Here is a 20,171-nt window from a genome sequence, read left to right as displayed (position 1 = left end):
GGAGACCCCCTGACCCCTGCTTTTCCTCCTAGGCTGCTAGGAAAAGGTGGTCAGGAATTGCAGACTTAGCTGGAGCTGCAGCTGCACCGAACGAGTCTGACCTGCTATGTGGGAACATCCTGGAGGGGAGGGGTGCGGTTGGGGTTCCAGATGCATATAGGATACATATCAGATACAGTCCGTACCGAACCCAAAGTCAGGAATTCAGCTTTGACTCAGAGAGGCAAGTACAACATAAGAAGTTTAAGTTTCAAGTTTCTTAGGTTTTTATATACCGCCTATCAAGGTTATCTAAGCGGTTTAACAATCAGGTACTCAAGCATTTTCCCTATCTGTCCCGGTGGGCTCACAATCTATCTAACGCCGCTCCTGGGTCGGACCAGTGGTCCGTCGTGCCCAGCAGTCCGCTCACGTGGCGGCCCTCTTCTCAAAGACCAGCGCCCTAACTGAGACTAGCCCCACCTGCGTACGTTCTGGTTCAGCAGGAACTTGTCTAACTTTGTCCTGAATCCCTGGAGGGTGTTTTCCCCTATGACAGACTCCGGCAGAGTGTTCCATTCAAATAATTTTTAAATAATGGCACATCAGGGGCAAACTGCTGACATGTACAGCCCCGTTGTGGAAGTTATAATTCGGACTTACTGGTCAGTGCATTTCAAGTTTTCCCGGTACATTAGAACAGAATCCGCCGACGCGCAGCTTGTCCTAAAATACGGGAGAAATGGCGGTGCCCGCAGCATCAACATCCATTGAAGAAAATTAAACTCATAAAAGATCGGGTTTTCTTTGCAACCTTGGAAATATAACATAACATAACATAACATAAAAATGTATTTATATATTGCAGTACCTTAGAAGTTCTATGTGGTTTACAAAAGAAAGGTGAACAGTGACAATAAAAAAACACAAATGACCTAGAAATTAGAAACATTTGTTAAATCAGTAGGTTTTCAATAATTTCCTGAACTGCTGGTAAGAGACAGAACTACCTAACAGATCTACAAACTCTTGATCACAAGAAGCTGCCTGAAAAGACAGGAGTCGTTGAAAATAGCTCTTGTATAAACCGATGGAAAAGCAAACAATTTACAATTACGTCTTGGGCGTTGTGAATTAATGAATGAAAAAATGATCCAGAAGATAATCAGGTGCTAAGCCATGTAAGACTTTATAGCATACTAGCTGATGGCCCGGCGTTGCACGGGTATTTAATTATAGCAATAACACAGTAAATGGATTGAAATAAAGATACTTTATAGTGGTGAAAGAAATTATTTTTTTGCAGCTATATAAAAAGTACAATATTCAAATTATAATGTGAAATATTTGACAAAATGAATACAATAGAACTAACACAAAACTTGATTATAAACAACATTTTTAGTTTCACCTCCTGGAGCAAGAACATATAAATTCTTGGGTGAACCCACCCTTGAGCAAGCAACATAGAGTTGTCCATGGGAAAAACAGGGGGATCTTAAATCCACTCCACAGTATGTAATAGTCTGTCCCTGTGATTTGTTGATTGTGATAGAGAATGCAAGTCTCACTGGAATTTGCAATCTCTTAAACTGAAAAGGAAGATCTGTTGGAATAAGTGGCATCCAAAAGTTTCAGTATTGATTTAAACAACTCAATATGTGGAAACTCAGGTTGAAAAGAAACTCCATGCAGTTTGTTCCCGGTTCAGAATGGAACCTGTGTTCCTAGTTCAGCATATGTGAGTACTCATGTAATGTAATAACATTATGAACTGGGGTGCATGAAGGAAACCGTTACAAACACAGTTAGAACATACAAACTCTATATGTATGGTGTCCGTGGTAGAATAGAAACGATGTCCCTAGTGGTTATAGTGTCATAGAAAGTGTTTTAGAGTTGGAATTACGGTGAGAATGGCAGATTTTTACATCCTTTCCATTGACATGAATGGGTGAAATCTGATTTTCTGTTTGTAGCTCCGCCCACGTGTGCAGGTGGGCCGCAAGACCCCCAGAACATATCACCCCAGGTAGTGAGGGATCAGTATACCAAGTTTCGTTAAAATTGGTCAAGCCGTTTTTGAATTACTGTGAGAAAGGCAGCTTTTGACATTTTTTCCATTGACATGAATGGGTGAAATCTGATTTTCTGTTTGTAGCTCCGCCCACGTGTGCAGGTGGGCCGCGAGACCCCCAGAACATATCATCCCAGGTAGTGAGGGATCTGCATACCAAGTTTCGTTCAAATCGGTCAAGCCGTTTTTGCGTGATCGCGGCACATACACACACACATACATACCTCCGATTTTATATATATAGGTACAACCAAACTTAGGGCTAAATTCACTAACCTGCCCGAATCGGAACAATCCGTTTCCGATTCAGGCAGGTCCGACAAATGCAGATGGGGGGAGCGATCAGAGGAACAACCCTATCTGCCTGCATGGATCGCACATGCGCAGACCCATCCCAGCCGCCACTTTTTTAAAAAAAAACTTTAAACTTTTGCGAGCCCGTGGGTTTAATCCACTTCGTGTTAAAACCACAGGCTTGCACAGGCAGTCGGGGCAGGCATGTTCAGGGCCCGACTCTCCTGCTCCTATGTGGCGGTAGCGGCAGCCTTTTCCCTCCTTCCCTTCAGTGTGAGCCTGCGGTTTTAAAGCTGGCGCTGCACTGCGGCATACAGCCCCGCTTTAAAACTACAGGCTTGCACTGCGGGGAAGGGCGGCAGAGAGCAGGAGAGTCGGGGCGAGCAGGCAGGCACGTTCGGGACTGCAGGAGATGGGGCTGACAGGTTAGAAAGCAGGGTGGCAGAAGGCAGGGCAGTCGCAAAGGGCTTCAGCGATTGGTCCTGAGCAGTTGCTTTTTGCGAGCCCAGTCGGATCGAAAAAAAGTTTAGTGAATCGCGTCCCTGCCTACTTTGCATGCAGTTCCCCTAATTTGCATGCATGCACTGGAAGCAGATCGCTACACAGGTTAGTGATTACTGCAGGAGGGAAATCTGATCGCTAAGGGCTCGCAAACGATCGGTTTGCTTAGTGAATCTAGCCCTTAAATCTGACCCTGGCCTCGACTGGTAACCAATGTAGTCTTTGCTAATAAGGTGTGACACGATCTGATTGTTTTCAGATTGAAAATTAATCGGACTGCCGGGTTTTCTATGATGCGGAATCTATGAAGATTTTTATGATAAGCTGCTAAGTAAACTACATTACAGTCATCCAAAATACTTAGAATTAATGACAGTACCAACAGTCTAAAAGAAGAAACATCAAAATATGGTCTAATAGTCCATAATTTCCACAACATATAGAAACTTTTCCTTACTAAAGCATCTGCACTTGAATTCATTGTGAGATTTTGATCTAAAATAACCCCTAGAATTCTTATAGCCCAAAATTCCATTCAGATGCATCCTCTTCTCTATTTCTTCTTGCAAGGAGTAGCATAGAATAATTTGGGGCCTCTTTTACTAAGGTGCACAAAACGTTAACGCATGCATGTTAGTCTATGGAAGCGTTAGCGTTTACCGGGCACTTATTGGTTAGCGCACCTTAGTAAAAGAGAGGATTTGTTTTTTTTTGTATTAAGTTTTAACTTAAATTCAGACCCATAATTCTACAGTGGTGGAAATTAACTGCATAGATTGAGCAAATGATGAATATATTGGAATTGCCATAGTCATATCTTCAGCTTAACTGTAAAATGTAACAGTGACTGGTTACTTTTACCAGTTTGGCAATTGAGGGGGACAGTTCCTGGGAGATTAAGGGGGCCTCCCCTACCAAGCCTCAGTTGCAGCTATTTCTCAAATCCTAAACATGTTTGGTAGCAGGTATAACTCCCAATCTTTTAGGACCTCAGGCCTGGTTTCTCTAAATTTTTGAGGATCACGCAAGGGCGCCATTTAGAGAATTGCAGCCATGTCGAAAGTAGGTGCCAGAAATTTAGGCCAGGCTTTCACAGGCCTACGTTTCTGATGCCTACTGTTGACGAAAATCACAACCATAGAGGTGCCTACATCCAGTTCTGGCATAAACCACGCCTACTTGTAATAGCATCACACTGCCTCAAAGGGTTAATGAAGGGATGTTGAGAGATAAGTAAGAGTTTTAGTTTCTCTTTTCTGCTATGTATGTGATGTACTTATGGTTTCTCATTATATTATGTATGTTACTTCGATTCAATTGTAAGCGGTTTATAAATCCTTTAAATAAATAAATACATCAGATGTAGGCGCCTCTATGGATGGGAGTTGAATGCCATCGTTTGTAGTGCTTGCAAGCACCTACATTTTAATTGGTTTTATACAATGTTGTCAATTACCGCGCCATGTATCATCAATTAAAACCATTAAATTAGGCAGCCGTAGACCCCTACCGCTGCCTAACGTTTGGCACAGTTTTGAGAATTTGGCCTAATCTATGGTCCTACCCAACACATTACTCCCTGAGTTACGGTAGTTGTTTAATGGAAACCGAAACATCCATTTCCGTGGCAGTGGTGGATCAAATATTTAGGGATAGATATCTCGGCTTTGTTGGAGAATTCTACGCTTCACATCCCCCCTGGCCCCTCCCCCACTTTATAAGAACCCTAATCATTGATCCTTCCTAGCACTATCTATTTATAATAGATTAATGTTATCAAGATGAATCTTCTGCCATGGGTAGTATTCTCATTGCTTCCATGCCTATACAAGAAAACTTCTTCGTTGGATTAGATTGCTGACTACTTTTATATGCAAAGTCAAGAAATCCAGACTATCTTTGAGGAAGAGGCTTATCTCTTCCTAATTTTAAGCAAGCGCAGATTAAAATAGCGCTGTATTGGTCATTAGGACGAGTAGACCAGCATTGGTTGGAAACGGTTGGAGGGTGATGAGGGTTGGTTGAGGGAACGGTTTGGAGGGTGATGCTTTCGAAGCCCTAAAATATTTTTAAAAATGGGATGTCTGTTTAAGCAACCTACAATTGGCTCAGATTTGAAACTCTAAAAAGAGGTAATACACCAAATATGATTTGACCCTGACTCTGCCAATTAATTCACTGCAGGAAATGCGGTTCAGCTGGTTGAGAGAAAATGGCGTCTTGAAGAATCGGACCTTCCTCACCAGACAGAAAATTGCAAACGTTGCACCTTAGGCCTGCTCAGTACTTCAGGTAGCGTTTTTTAGCGCAGTCGGCGGGCTGAATGCTCTGCGCTGCTCCAGACGCTCATAGGAACTCTAGGAGTGGTTAGACATTCACCAGGAAGGGTTGAGGAGAGATAGCAAGGGGGCATAAAACACCGAATTGTAAAACAATTTGCACTTTATGCTAGTTTGCAAAAGCGGGAGAGGGATACTGGTTGTCACTGGTTGCCACTGGTGGCGAGAGCAATGGGTTTGGAAATATGGTCTCCATGTGCGCTGCCCTTCTAGATACGCGAGAAAACAATTCTTTTTCAAACATATATGACCCCAGGGAAACAGGAAACGACAGACATGCTGGAGGGATTGTGAACATAGTTTGATGACATCTAATGTGATTGTCCTGCGATCCAGATGGTCTGGGACAATATTAGAACAACAATAATTATTATTTCTAGAGCGCTAGCAGGTGCACGCTGGACTGTACATTGTACATGCAAGAGTCGGTCCCTGCTCAGAAGAGCTTGCAGTCTAATTATGGCAGCCACACAGAGGTGCTAGGGGACTATTAAGGGTATGACAGGCAGATATGTTGGTTGAGTTAGTGTTTAAATGCAGCTTTAAATAAGCAGGTGTTTAGTCTGGCTTTGAATACCGTCAGAGATGGAGCCTGACGTAACAAGCCGGGTGGGTTGTTCCAAGCATGTGATGCAGCGAGGTAGAAGGGGCAGAGTCGGGAGTTGGCGATAGAGGAGGAGGGTACAGAGAGGAAGGACTTGTCTGATTAGCGGAGTTCCCGGAGGGGAGTATTTGGGGGGGGGAGGGGGGGAACAAGAGAGGAAAGATACTGAGCGAGCCCACTTGAACGTCAGTACGAGGAGTTTGAATCGTTTGCGGAGATGGACTGGGAGCCAGTGAAGCGACCCGAGGGGAGGAGTAATGTGAGTATAACGACTCTGGCGGACTATGAAGCGCGCAGCAGCGTTCTGAGATATGGCTTAGCGGTGAGAAGATAAAGAGATAATTAGAAAAGATATGCTGCTCCTACTACTATTACTTATCACTTCTATAGTGCTGAAGGCGTACGCAGCGCTGTACATTTTAAACATTTATAGATGGTCCCTGCTCGGAAGAGCTTACAATCTAACATGGACAGACAAGACATGACATAGAGGGTAGGGGATGCCTGAGATTATTTGTACTAATTGTAAAGCCGGAATAATTTCTTTTTAATAGCAACTAGGAAGGCAATAGCAGCTTTGGAGAGAGAGAGAGAGAGAGAGAGAGAGAGAGACAGCTGTTCCTGGAATGAGTAGGTGGAGGTCGAAATTGTGGCAAATTCTAGAAATGGAGTAGGAAGTGGCAAAAATGAGAAACCAGACACAGAAAGCCCAAAGAATCTGGGGACCAATAACCTAAACAGCCCCAGAGGATTAGGCAGTAAACATGCAAAGAAAATGAACACCTGAGTTAGGGAACTGAACAACCTAGGGTAGGTGGAAATTTGAAGATATTACAAAGACACAGGGGTTAGAGGCTGTGGGTTCAAATCCCTGGCTGCTCCTTGTGACCCTGGGCAAGTCACTTAATCTCCTCATTGCCCCAGGTGCACTAGCTAGAGTTTGAGCCCACCAGGACAGATAGGGAAATTTGATAAAGTACCTGAATATAAACCACTTAGGATATAAGTGGTATATAAATAAAATTAGGAAAAAAAAAGAAAGATTTTGTGCTTTTCAGAACGACTTGTTTTATTAAAGTTCATCTAGCATGGATATAGGTTTGAAACCATACTACTGTGTTTCCCCCCAAAATAAGCCCTAGTAGCTGGCAGCAGCACTTCCCCCCCCCCGCCCAGCCGTACCCCCGCTGACCCTCCATCCTTCCCTCCCATTCGAACCCCACCCACTGCGAACCCTACATACTTCCCTCCAGAGCAGTGTCAGGCCGGCATCACTCTAAACAGGCTGCTTTGCGGCCTTCTCTCGTCGGAGCCTTCCGTGCTACTGATGACATCATCAGTGATGCGGCAGAGGGAATTCCCCAACGGAGGAGGCCGCGAAGCCTGTTTAGAGTGATGCCGGCCCAAAGTTGCTCTGGAGGGTGGTAGGGCTCGCGGTCAGCAGGGTTCGGATGGGAGGGAAGGATGGAGGGTCAGCGGGGGTTCGGCTGTGCAGCGCAGGGGGGGGGTCTGTGCTCAAGAGTTCTGCTGAAAAAGGGATGGGAGGGAGGGAAGGATAGAAGCTGGGCAAGGGTTCTGCCCGAGGGATAGAAGGGAGGGAAGGATAGAAACTGGGCAAGGGTTCTGCACGAGGGATGGGAGGTAGAGAAAGATGCTGCAGAGGGAAGGCACAAGGGGATGGGTGAGAGGAGAGGAAAGATGCTGCACATGTGGGGGAGAGAACAGAAAGAGGAAGAATTGAGGTGAAGGAGAGGAACGGAGAGATGACATATACATGAAAAAAAAAAAGCTACCCCGAAAATAAGACCTAGTATGTTTTTTGGGTCCAAAATTAATATTACACACTGTCTTATTTTCGTGTACTAAGCATCAGCAAGGACTTGAACTAAGGTCACCAGCTCTCTGGCCACTTGGATCTGAGCTGCCAGAATCACTGTGCACCTCTCTCCTTCGGAAAAGTCATCCGCAGTTCAGTCGGCTTTTCAGGATTTCCCCAATGAGTTTGCTTGAGATATATTCGTAAGCACTGATTCCATTGTATGTAAAGGGATCTCATGCATATTCATTAGGAAAATCCTGAAAGCCCAACCTGGTGAGGGCCGAGGTTTGATGCACCTGATCTACCTGGGATCCCACTCTTTAAGCCCCAATAGCCTGCCAGGCTCTAGAATGTTCCATAAAATGGTTTTTATTTGATATCACCCAACCCCCCCCCCCTAGATTTTAATTAATCTACTAGTTATCATCATGGCTGAGGAATTTGGTCCTTTCTAGCACAACTAACATAGAACGCTCTTCCTTCAGTCAACAAAGGAACTCCTTTCTTCCACGCCTCCTTCCCCTCTCCCACTTCCTTTGGGCTTTCCAAGTTGCTCACGTAACACAACTCTTCAGCCAGGCAGGTTCTGTCTTCCCCTTAGTTATATCCGGTGCAAACCACAGTGGCTCATAGAAACATGATGGCAGAGAAAGGCCAAATGGCCCATCTAGTCGGCCCTTCTGCAGTAGCCATTATCTCTTTCTCTCTCGGAGAGATCGCTTGGGACTTCCACTTTCTCTTCAAACCCACAGGATTATCTTCTTTAAGACTGACTTTTTTTTTTTTTTTCCTGTGAATTATTTTGCATTATGCCGGGACCTAATTCCAAACTAGGTTCCCTTCCCCCCTTGCTTGAGCAAAAAGCCAGTCTCCCTTACTCCTAAAGTTTTCTTTCTTAAGGACTGGCTCCTAGTCCACTTTCCCTTACTCTCATTCAAAGAGCCTGTCGGGGTGCCTGACCTCTAGCAGCTCTTTTTTACTTGAATAGCCCCCACTGTATTCCACCTTCCCTTCTAGCCTGCATCAGCAGCTTCTGAGCAACCAGACTGTCTCTTTTCTCTTCTTGGTTGGTGCTCTCTCCGTTCCTATATTGTCTGTTCTGTAGGTTAAAGCTTTCAGCTCCCCCCCCCCCCCCCCACTTTCTACCGCTGGAGAAGGATGCTAATCGGCCACCTTACGTGATATCATACGTGGATGTGCTTGCCCGATCAGAACAGGCAGCGGGGGGGGGGGGGGGGGGGCGTGATGGAGTGGAACCGGGGTGTGGCAGTTATGGGTGGGATTGGGCGGGTCTAGGGGGTCTGGATTTTCCAGACGGAAAATCTGGTAACCCTAGGTAACGTGATCAAATTTACTGGCGTTAAAGATGGTTTTTATTGCACCTCCAAGGCTGTACGAGCTAGATTATCCCATTGCCTTATAAACAGATTCTTTTACTTTGGGTTGGGTGAACCATCTTCGACCCTTTGAACCCCAGCGTTCACCATTGTCGGTCCCCAAGGATCTTTTCTGCTCCCACTTTATTTAAAGTCTCCTAAAAGAGACAGTAAATTGATTTCTCTTTAGGCTCTGAGGACTGGGCCAGGTAAATTCTGTCTGCAATATTCCTGTCAGCAGGAGGCCTCCATCTACAGAGCTAATTTGATAATTGGAAGTTGTATTTCACAGCACTAGAAATAAGAGGTTATTATGCCTCACAAGGAAATAGAAATGAAATGGTCAAAAAAGCCCCTTCCAGAAAGGATAGAAATTAGGATAGCAGGAGGGAGCAGAGCTTGTCATAGGAAATGTGCAGAAAGGGAGCAGATACAGAGCCGGTCTTGTCTCCTGCTGCGCTTATTTCCTGATGAGCTCATTACTGCACTTCCACAAGCTTTGGCTGTATTTTCTCTCCTGCTTTGCTCCGTGCCAAGGGGCACAAGTTGGATCATTTTTAGGGTCATTTATGTACCGCAGGGCCTGTAAGAATAAGCTGGCCCTGTGGCACATACTGCTGGCTAATACTGTTGAGAAAAGACTTCCGTATTGTGCTGTAGCCCCAGGGTTTTGCACCTCTCGTTCAGAGGCCTGGTTGAAGAGGTTCCCTGTGGCTTCTGGGAATTTGTGTGTTTAATGAAGGCGGTCTGACGTGGAAGAGTGCAGAAGTTATCCAGGCTTTGCTCTTAACATAAGGCTAGTCAGTAGCCCATTCTCATGGTGGCCAATCCAGGTCACAAGTACCTGGCAAAAACCCAAATAGTAGCAACATTCCATGTTACCAACCCAGGACAAGCAGTGGCTTTCCCTATGTCTGTCCCAATACCAGAATATGGACTTTTCCTCCAGGAACTTGTCCAAACCTTTTTTTAAAACCAACTACGTTACCCACCCTGGCAATGTGTTCCAGAGTAGAGAATGACACGGTGACAAAATTCATCACCGTTCCCGTCCCCGTGGATAACCGTGGGAAATAATCCCATGTCATTTTCTAGTGTCTGTTTCAACCTCAGTCCTTCTACACCAGCATTCTTCAAAGCAAAGCTTGCGGCTCAGTGGTTGTGGCCATTCATACTCTGATTCTTATGGGAGCCAAGGATAATGAAGCCACTGTGACATCACTGATGTGATTGGCTCTTAGGCACTGGTGGAATGAGGCATTATGACATCACAATATCTGCTCTGGATACCAGAGACTGTCATTCTGTAGTGTCTGTTTCAACCTCAGTCCTTCTACACCAGCATTCTTCAAAGCAAAGCTTGCAGGTCAGTGGTTGTGGCCTTTCATACTCTGATTCTTATTTGAGCCAAAGATAATGAAGCCATTGTGACATCACTGATGTGATTGGCTCTTAGGCATTGGTGGAATGAGGCATTATGACATCACAATATCTGCTCTGGATACCAGAGACTGTCATTCTGTAGTGTCTGTTTCAACCTCGGTCCTTCTACACCAGCATTCTTCAAAGCAAAGCTTGCGGGCCAGTGGTTGTGGCCATTCATACTCTGATTCTTCCCTCTCTCCTTAAAGAATGACATGAAGATGGTTTCCCGCGGTTATCCGCGAGGACGGGAACATTCTGTCACCGTGTCATTCTCTATTCCAGATCTTAACTATACTCTGAGTGAAAAAATATTTCCTCCTATTGGTTTTTGCAGTATCTTCCCACTTCCTCTCATTGAGCTGGCTGTCTTTCCCACCTCACCCATGTAGTAGATTTCTGTTGTGTTGTGGCAATGTATTCATTATCCCATTCAGTCTGGCTAAAGAGAGAGCCTTATTTGCAAGAACACTTTGGATTTGGTAGATATTTTAAAGATTGTGCCAGGAATGCTGATATTTTAAGCTGCATTTGAGATTATGCCCCTGTGAAAATTCCAAGTAAAAGGATTCATTTTGGAAGCTTCTGGAGTTCTCTGAAGGGATTTGCCTTAAGACAGTGGTTCTCAAAACTGTCCTGGGGGAACCCCAGCCAGTAAGGTTTTCAGGGTACCCTCAATGGATATTCATGAGCCAGATTTGCATGCAGTGGATTTCCCCAAGCCATCTCAATAATGACCTTTTAGGAAATTATCCAAACCTTTTTTAAACCCCGCTAAGCTAACTGACTTTACCACATTCTCCGGCAACGAATTCCAGAGTTTAACTACACGTGTGAAGAAATATTTTCTCTAGTTTGTTTTAAATCTACTACTTAGTAGCTTCAACACATGTCCCCTAGTCCTAGTATTTTTGGAAAGAGTGAACAAGTAATTTCCATCTACCCTTTCCATTCGTTATTTTATAGACCTTTATCATATCAACCCTGAGCCTTCTTTTCTCCAAGCTGAAGAGCCCTAGCCACGTTAGCCATTCCTCATAGGGAACTCGTCCCCATCCCTTTTATTATTTTGGTCGCCCTTCTCTGTACCTTTTCTAATTCTGCTATGGTGACCAGAACCATAGAGCGATACAAGGACATTATAACATTTTTATCTTTGTTTTCCATTCCTTTCCTGATAATTCCTAACATTCTATTTGTTTTCTTAGTACCCACTGGGTTTTCAGGATACCCACTATGATTATTCATGATATAAAGCTGAATGCACTAACTCCATTGGATGCAAATCTGTCTCATTCATGTTCCCTGTCATCATTAGCAGACAAATCCAGATGCATGGATTAAGTCCATCCACCAGCAGGCGGAGATAGAGAGCACCAAAGCTGTGATCCATCACCTTCTCCAGTATACTCTATCTCCAGCAGGTGGTGGCTTTTTCCATGCTCCTTGACCTTTCTGAAAAAGGCTTAGGAGCTTAGGCTGGAGAAGCCAGGTCAATACCCTCCCCCCCCCCCCGCCTCTGTCTCCCCGTACTAGCTCTGTTGGCTCTGCAATCCCTCCTCACCATCCAAAACACGAACTCCATTGGATGCAAATTTGTCTCGGATGTTCATCGTGGGTGTCCTAAAAATCTGACTGCCAAGGACTGGTTGAGAACCCCTGGCCTAGCATAGAGGCTTTGCATTGCTCACTTTCAGGTCATGAGCTTTCTGAGAGGACTGGTGGGTGGTTGATAAGAGTGAAATATTCCTAACCTAGTGTGAGCTCGAAAGCATTCCCGTGCTTGTTCCTGCTGACAGTCTGATCACACGTTCCTTATCTCGTTCCCTTGTGGACCTGAAGGTTTGAAGTGGGCAGTGGCGTAGCAAGGGGGAGGCTGTGCACCATGTGGGTGGGGGCTCTGGCACCCCGCCTCCTCCCCCTCCTCCCTTCGCCACGCACACACCCCCTTCCCTTCCCCCACACCTCCAGTTGTTCACTGCTGCGAGGAACTTCAACGGGCTCCTTGTGACCACATTGTCTCTCCCGCTGACGCCATTTCTGGGTGCCGTGTATAAGAAGTGGCGTCAGAGGGAAAGCCGCCGGGGTTGCGCAGAGCATGTTGAAGTTCCTCGCGGCGGTGAACAACTGGAGGTACGGGGGAAAGGAAGGGGGTGGGGGCTGGGGAGGTGCGCCTGTCACCCTTGCTACACCACTGGTAGTGAATAATCTGAAGTCTGTTCCGTTCCGTCTTTTCTTCAAACAATGCTTTTGAAATATTAAAATACTTGGCAGAAGTTAATATTTCAGCCAGATGTCAACGATTGTTTGCCGTCTAGACGTTACCGAACCATGATTAAACTGATAATGTGGTATACAAAAGCAAGCCGGGTCCCTATATTTTGTTCCAAAAAGCCTTCATTATATATGAAATGAAAGTTCCCTTTTAAATTGGTTGTGTGATTCTTTGGGGGACACTTTAATGTACTTTACAAGGTTAATGCTGGGAAAGTTTTTTTTTTTTTTATTCAAACTTTTCGGCTGGATAATCAAGCCGCCATTCTTCTCTGCATGCCAGCAACGTCTGGGGCACTGCCTTTGCAGACAAAAGCAGCGTTACCCTGATGTCTCCTAGCTATTAAGAGCTTGCTCTGTGTTCAACTTAATTTTACCTCTCCGTGCTGAGCCACATGGCTGGCTGCTTCAACTCTGCAACAGCCCGAAGGCTAGAGTGAGACATTAGATCCTAATGACTTCAACCATGCCTGGTGCGGAGTTCTGATGGGGCTGAGAAGCCCTCTCGACAGGACTGCCTGCTGTTTGCAAAATGATGTCTGAACCCGCTAGACACAGGAATCTTCGCCTGCTAATTGCAGTACAACCTGCCTAGAAATGGTTGGGGGATTGGAGGGAGGGCAGATATTACTTTCAAGCCCTACAAGTAAGAAATTCAGATGTTAATAGTAAATTCCCTCTCTTCGCATGCCGATATCAAGCTCTTAACAGAAAGACTTGTGATTTCTGACAGTGTGGCGGACCTGATGCTGAAGTCGTCTGGAGGTGGAGTGACGAGCGCGTTATTTTTCTCCGCTCTTAGCGAGAATAATTTCAACCACTTAAGACAAGAGACTTTAAAACGTTAATTTCAGCTTGTTTTATTATGCTTTCAAACACACGGGGGAAGTGTTTATTGGAAGCTCCGACGCCGCTAGCAATGACTGTGGAGTCAAATCTGAGCGGTCTGCACGAGCTCCAGTAATGGTGTTACAATACATGAACTAAATATAGGAGAATCTTACCTATTTCTACCATCTACATGGTCGTGTTCAACGTGTCCAGCCATTTTTTTATATCCCCATTTTTATATATTTTTTTATACCCCCATTCTTTATATCTTTTGTAATCCACCTTGAACCGCAAGGTAATGGCGGAATAGAAATCTCTAATGTAATGTAATTTGATTGCAGGTCGCCCTCCTCGCCTGATGGCTGGACACGTTGAAAGAAACCATGGGGATGACGCTGGCGGACCTTTGCGGACCAGCACAAAAACGATTTCTTTTTAGATCTGCAATTCATCAGGTCGCAAGGACGCGAGCACGTGTCCATGGCACCTACAGGGCTCCGCGTTAGCGGTTTTAACACGCGTAATAGCGCACGCTAATTTGCCGGCCGCCTCCTCTTGAGCAGGCGGTAGTTTTTCAGCTAGCGCGGGGGTTAGCGCACGCTAAAAATGTGCGTGCGATAAAGCCGCTAACGCGGTTTCGTAAAAGGAGCCCACAGTATACTATAATTATTGTTCTTAGATTATTATAATTTATGATTAATTATTATATACTTATTATAATGATTAAGACGGTTTATTTTATCACTAACTCCTGTTATTTTTGCGCATCGAGAGCTAGTTGCTAATAAACTGGGGTTAACAGTAGCCACATTGACAACTTCCCTCCGTAAATAAAGAAATCAAAATCATTGCTATAAGTCATAAAGGTGATCCAAGCCATTGTGACATCACTGAGGAGGTTGGCTCTTATTGGTGGAGCGAGGCATTGTGACGTCACAATATCAGCTGTGACTACGCGAGGCTGAGCGACTCATATTCTAACTTAAGTTGAAACTGCCATTTAAAAAAAATTAAAAAAGCAGTTTAAAAAGGCAAAATCTAGCCGCCTGCCAGCGCCTGCATCGTGCCTACAGAGGTGCTTTAGGGTGCCGGAAGTGGCATTGGGCCTCCGTAGGCACGATTCGTGTAAAAGGCAGGCGCCGGACATAGAGGCCTTGAAAAGCCTGCCCCATATTTCTGACCAAGGATAGAGGCAAAATTTATTTAAACCAACAGATTGTTGCGTACAAATGGACCACTTTTTACAAAAAATGGGACCTTTTCTTTACTACACTATACTTTTGATTTTATGTTTATTTTAAATTTTAAGTTATATTTGTCTAAAACTTATTGTAAACCGTTTAGCCAATGTTCAATAGATGGTTTTTCAAAAATTAATCAGCTTGGAGACTTTTATGAATAGCCCATAAAGAACAGAGCTAGAATCCATTCTGTTGGGGACCTCATGGCACCTCCAGACTTAATTTTATTTGCAACCTAGAAAGAGTTGAAACCGGGACTTTACTTCAGGTATGTTAGTGAACAGACAAACCAAGCGCTACTGACATAAACAGCTCTCCCCAGGGACCGTCTAAATGTAATGTCTGTCTGTCCAAGTTAGACTGTAAGCTCTTCCGAGCAGGGACCATAATACTAAAAATCAAAATGTACAGCGCTCCATATGCCTTTCAGTGCTATATAAGTGATAGTAATAGTTGTAGTAGTGACTAAACCTGTGATTCTCAGACTGATGATATTGATACCTACCTCTAAATGAAATTATTGTTGCTTAAATACCTGGAACACGTTGCCAGAGGTTGTGGTAAGAGAGGATAGCATAGCTGGTTTTAAGAAGGGTTTGGACAAATTCCTGGAGGAAAAATCCATAGTAGTGTTATTGAGAAAGACATGGGGGAAGCCACTGCTTGCCCTGGATCGGTAACATGGAATGTTGCTACTCTGGGGGTTCCGGAATCTTGTTACTATTTGGGGATTCCGCATGGAATGTTGTACTCTTTGGAGTTCTGGAATCTTGCTTACTCTGAGATAATGGAATGTTGCTACTCTTTGGGGATTCTGAATGGAATGTTGCCGCTCTTTGAGGATTCCGCATGGAATGTTACACTCTTTGGGGTTCCGGAATCTTGCTTAATCTGAGATAATGGAATGTTGCTACTCTTTGTGGTTCCGGAATCTTGTTTACTCTGAGATAATGGAATGTTGCTACTCTTTGTGGTTCCGGAATCTTGCTTACTCTGAGATAATGGAATGTTGCTACTCTTTGGGGTTCCGGAATCTTGCTTACTCTGAGATAATGGAATGTTGCTACTCTATGGGGTTCCGGAATCTTGCTTAATCTGAGATAATGAAATGTTGCTACTCTTTGGGGTTCCGGAATCTTGCTTAATCTGAGATAATGGAATGTTGCTACTCTTTGTGGTTCCGGAATCTTGCTTACTCTGAGATAATGGAATGTTGCTACTCTATGGGGTTCCGGAATCTTGCTTACTCTGAGATAATGGAATGTTGCTACTCTATGGGGTTCCGGAATCTTGCTTAATCTGAGATAATGAAATGTTGCTACTCTTTGGGGTTCCGGAATCTTGCTTAATCTGAGATAATGGAATGTTGCTACTCTTTGTGGTTCCGGAATCTTGCTTACTCTGAGATAATGGAATGTTGCTACTCTATGGGGTTCCGGAATCTTGCTTACTCTGAGATAATGGAATGTTGCTACTCTTTGGGGTTCCGGAATCTTGCTTACTCTGAGATAATGGAATGTTGCTACTCTTTGGGGTTCCGGAATCTTGCTTACTCTGAGATAATGGAATGTTGCTACTCTATGGGGTTCCGGAATCTTGCTTACTCTGAGATAATGGAATGTTGCTACTCTATGGGGTTCCGGAATCTTGCTTACTCTGAGATAATGGAATGTTGCTACTCTTTGGATTTTGGCCAGGTACTAGGGACCTTGATTGGCCACTGTGAGAACAGGTATGGGCTTGATGGACCATTGTTCTGACCCAGTAAGGCTATTCTTATGTTCTTATCTTAACCCCTTTCTTCTACAAGAAAACATGTGTTTTTTTTTTCCTTTGCTATAGTGTGTTGATTTGAATGTCTAGTCACATTGCGATCACCTTTTAATATTTATTAATGTGCCTGCTGTTGGAGTTATTAAAAATGCTATCCACACTGGCAATTTAGCTGATGCAGAACCACGGCTACAATTATTGCTGCAAGAGCTCAGGGAGCAAATGGTTTGTTTGGAAAGTGCTCACTGACTATTGGCGTGGGCTTTCACTTTGCATCCTGCAGAGCCGCTGTGCTTTTCTTCCCACATGTAATATTAGTAATGAAACGGTGTGTATGTTTTCTGATCTGCACACTGTGTCAACAGTCTCTGCCTATGAAAAAAACTCAAGGTGTACCTGACATTGTCCATAGCGCCATTGATAATCGCTCCGCTCTGAGTCTGATATTACGGACCTAGGTCATCAGGCTGCCCAGTGGTATAAATTAATATCTGATTTTTTGAATAAAAACCCAAAAACTTGTCTTAGAGACATTTGGAGTACTGAGACAAAGCAGCAAATTTCTGCATCTCAATGGCCACAAATTTGGAATTGGAGAATGAGATGTACAGCGTCAGCATCTACGAGACAGACTTGGTTTTTCTGATTGCATAGATCTTTTTGGACCCTGGTTAGGTTACATCGGTTGGATAGTTTGAAATCTAATAGATGCTGGCTTTGTCATCTTGATATAGGGACGTTAGATCATTTGCTTTATTACTGTCCTTTGATACTCAACTTCTGGAAAACCATTTGGGGTCAAATTATTTTAATATTGGAAGTTCCACTATTAATATCATACGATATAATATTATTTGGAACGACATTGTTCACTAAGAAACCTATAAATACAAATAAGAACAAATTGCTTTGTATCATGACAGGAGTGGCCATGCGGATGATAATGAAAAATTGGGATAATTTGAATTATAGTTTTTGGTGGGAGTCCGTTTGTCAAATTTATGGGACCCATTAACAAAATATTGTAAGTTATGATATGGTAATATTAATTCCCTTTGGTTTATGAAAGATTGGTATATATATCCAGGAGGGGAGGGGAGGGAGGGTGAGGGAGAGGGAGGGGAGGGAGGTGGGATTTAATAATTGTATAGTATTTGATTGAAACAAAGTGCAGTTGGATATATTACTTGTTGGTTTAATTGTTTGCACTATGTATTTGATTTTAAAATGAATAAAGAATATTTTTTTTAAAAAAAAGAAGGATTAAAGTCAAGTTTGATATAACATAACAAAAATCCTTATTTATATACTGCGAAAGCCTTTCAGTTCGAGGTGGTTTAAAGGAGGCTGAGTAGATTCAGCGAACTACACCAAAATGAACGGACTGATAACTTGAAAGTTCGCAGTGTGGAAATGATTTAGCAACTTTGTCCAAACTAGGGGGTCTTTTAATATAGCTCGTTAGCATTTAGCGTGCGTAAATCGGCTAGCATGCTTTAGTAAAAGACCCCCTATGTAACATCTTCTGAAGGTGAAAAGATAGAAGGATTAATTTTATCATTTTCACTTCCTTGTTAGAGGAAAGTAAACTGGAGTAGCAATGAGAGCCTATGACCTTGTGACACTGGCGTTGGAACACATGCTGTTGGAGGTATTGCCTCAGTGATGTCAGGTTCATTTGTTCTTAGATTCCTGGATCACCCCACAGAGCCTTTTTAAAAATTCTACATTTGCTATCCTTCTTAAATACAGTGGAAAAATTTGATTATTGGTATATCTTACAGATCTTTAGTAGCAGGTCTGCGATTTCATATTTGAGTAATTTTAGAACACAGGTGCAAAGGTCCATCAGGTCCTGGTGATTTTCTGCTTTTTAGCTTGTAAGTTTGCTCTAATACATGCAATAGTTTCATTGTATTTATCTCAGATCTTCTGACTCTCTACTATCTCCACACCCCCCCCCCCCCCCGAAACCAGTTCTGTTGTAGGTATGCTCTGAATAATTTCTTGAATAATGTCAAAGCAAAGAATTTATTTTTTGTAATAGCCTTTTCTTCTTTAAGTGCCTCTTGGATTCTTAGTCACAAATGCAACAGTGTTCATAGATTTGCACTGTTCATTTTCCTCTCTCTGGCAAGCATCATTTCAAAATTTATTTTTGGCCTGCCTTTTTATCGTTTCTGCTAGGATGTCTAAAAATGTCAACTAATTTGACATGTTTTATGGCAGTCCAATTGCACTCATTGGATGAAGTGAACACAATGCTAAGATCTTTCAAAGCACATGCATAAGAACATAAGAATAGTCTTATTGGGTCAGACCAAAGGTCCATCAAGCCTAGAACTGGCCAAGTCCCTAGTCCCTAGTACCCAAGTCTTTACTACCTGGCCAAAACCCAAGGAGTAGCAACATTCCATTATCTCAGAGTAAGCAAGATTCCGGAACCCCAAAGAGTGCAACATTCTATGCTGTATCCCCAAAGAGTAGCAACATTCCATGCGGAATTCCCAAGGAGTAGCAACATTCCATGCATTCCAGGGCAAGCAGTGGCTTCCCCTATGTCTTTCTCAATAACAGACTATGGACTTTTCCTCCAGGAACTTGTCCAAACCTTTCTTAAAACCAGCTACGCTATCCATTCTTACCACAACCTCTGGCAATTTATTCCAGAGCTTAATACTCTTAAGGAAAAAATTTCCTCCTATTGGTTTTAAAAGTATTTCCCTGTAACTTCATCGAGTGTCCCCTAGTCTTTGTAATTTTTGATGGAGTGAAAAATCGATCCACTTTTCCTCTTTCTACTCCACTCAGGGTCTCTAGCACTTACCGTAGTCAGCGTTTCTCAACTCCATCCTGGAGATTCACCCAGCAGACAGGGCTTTCAGGACTCCTACAATGAATATGCAGGAGACAACTTCTGTGTGTGGGTTCAAAAACCAGATTGGTTTGGTGTGCCTCCAAGAATTCCTTTTACAAAGTAACTCTAACAATGACGAGGGGCCGCTGAAAAGTTCTCAGCCCAACCAACAAAGTTGGGGCAGGCTTCGTTGAGCTCTATGCACTTAGGGCTCCTTTTACGAAGCCGAGCGCTAACCTTCATGCTAGCCAAAAAACTACCGCCTGCTCAAGAGGAGGCGGTAGCGGCTAGCGTGGCCGGCAAATTAGCGTGCGCTATTACATGTGTTAAACCACTAAAGCGGCTTCATAAAAGGAGCCCTTAGTCCAGCGATTTTCTAATCTTTTTGTTCCATATTTTTCCGATGGCATAAAAAAAGTAGCAAATCGCTGGACTAAGGGGCTCATAATCGAACGAGAAAAACGTCCAAAAACCGGCCTAAGTCGGCACTTGGAAGAACATTTCTCAAAAACGTCCAAGCGCCGATCATAAAACCGGGTTTTGGACGTATTTCTAAATGACCTAGGCCTTCATAGTGCCACTCAACGTCCAAAGCTAAATGGGGCATTTCGGAAGGTGTGTCGAAGGTGGGAGTTGGGCTGGACGTGGGTTGGCTTAGACTTAGTCCTACAACATGTAAAACCAAAAGTTTTACAACAGAGCTTAGATGGAACTTGGACGTTGTGACTTAGACCATCTAAAACATGGTCTAAGTCACAAAAACCCACCTAAACTCATCAGATAA

The 20,171-nt window shown here is 43.7% G+C and overlaps 1 protein-coding gene across 5 annotated transcripts in view; it reads left to right on the top strand.

Moving 5' to 3' along the window:
* LPP (LIM domain containing preferred translocation partner in lipoma) overlaps positions 1-20,171 on the top strand; it is a 715,450-nt gene that overhangs the window by 263,978 nt on the left and 431,301 nt on the right. The window contains exon 1 of one of the 5 annotated variants that reach the window (XM_033958129.1): positions 5,127-5,143. The exons of 3 other annotated variants lie outside the window; for them this stretch is intronic. The gene's annotated coding sequence lies outside the window, so the exon portion shown is untranslated. Of the gene's footprint in view, positions 1-5,126; positions 5,144-13,311; positions 13,332-20,171 lie in introns of those variants that run through there. One more of the 5 variants, XM_033958128.1, reaches the window with a different exon arrangement.

The sequence above is a fragment of the Geotrypetes seraphini genome, chromosome 9 (genome assembly GCF_902459505.1).
Source record: "Geotrypetes seraphini chromosome 9, aGeoSer1.1, whole genome shotgun sequence".
Taxonomy (NCBI): domain Eukaryota; kingdom Metazoa; phylum Chordata; class Amphibia; order Gymnophiona; family Dermophiidae; genus Geotrypetes; species Geotrypetes seraphini.
Note: the sequence above shows the minus strand (reverse complement) of the source record. Positions and strands in the feature narration are given on the sequence as shown.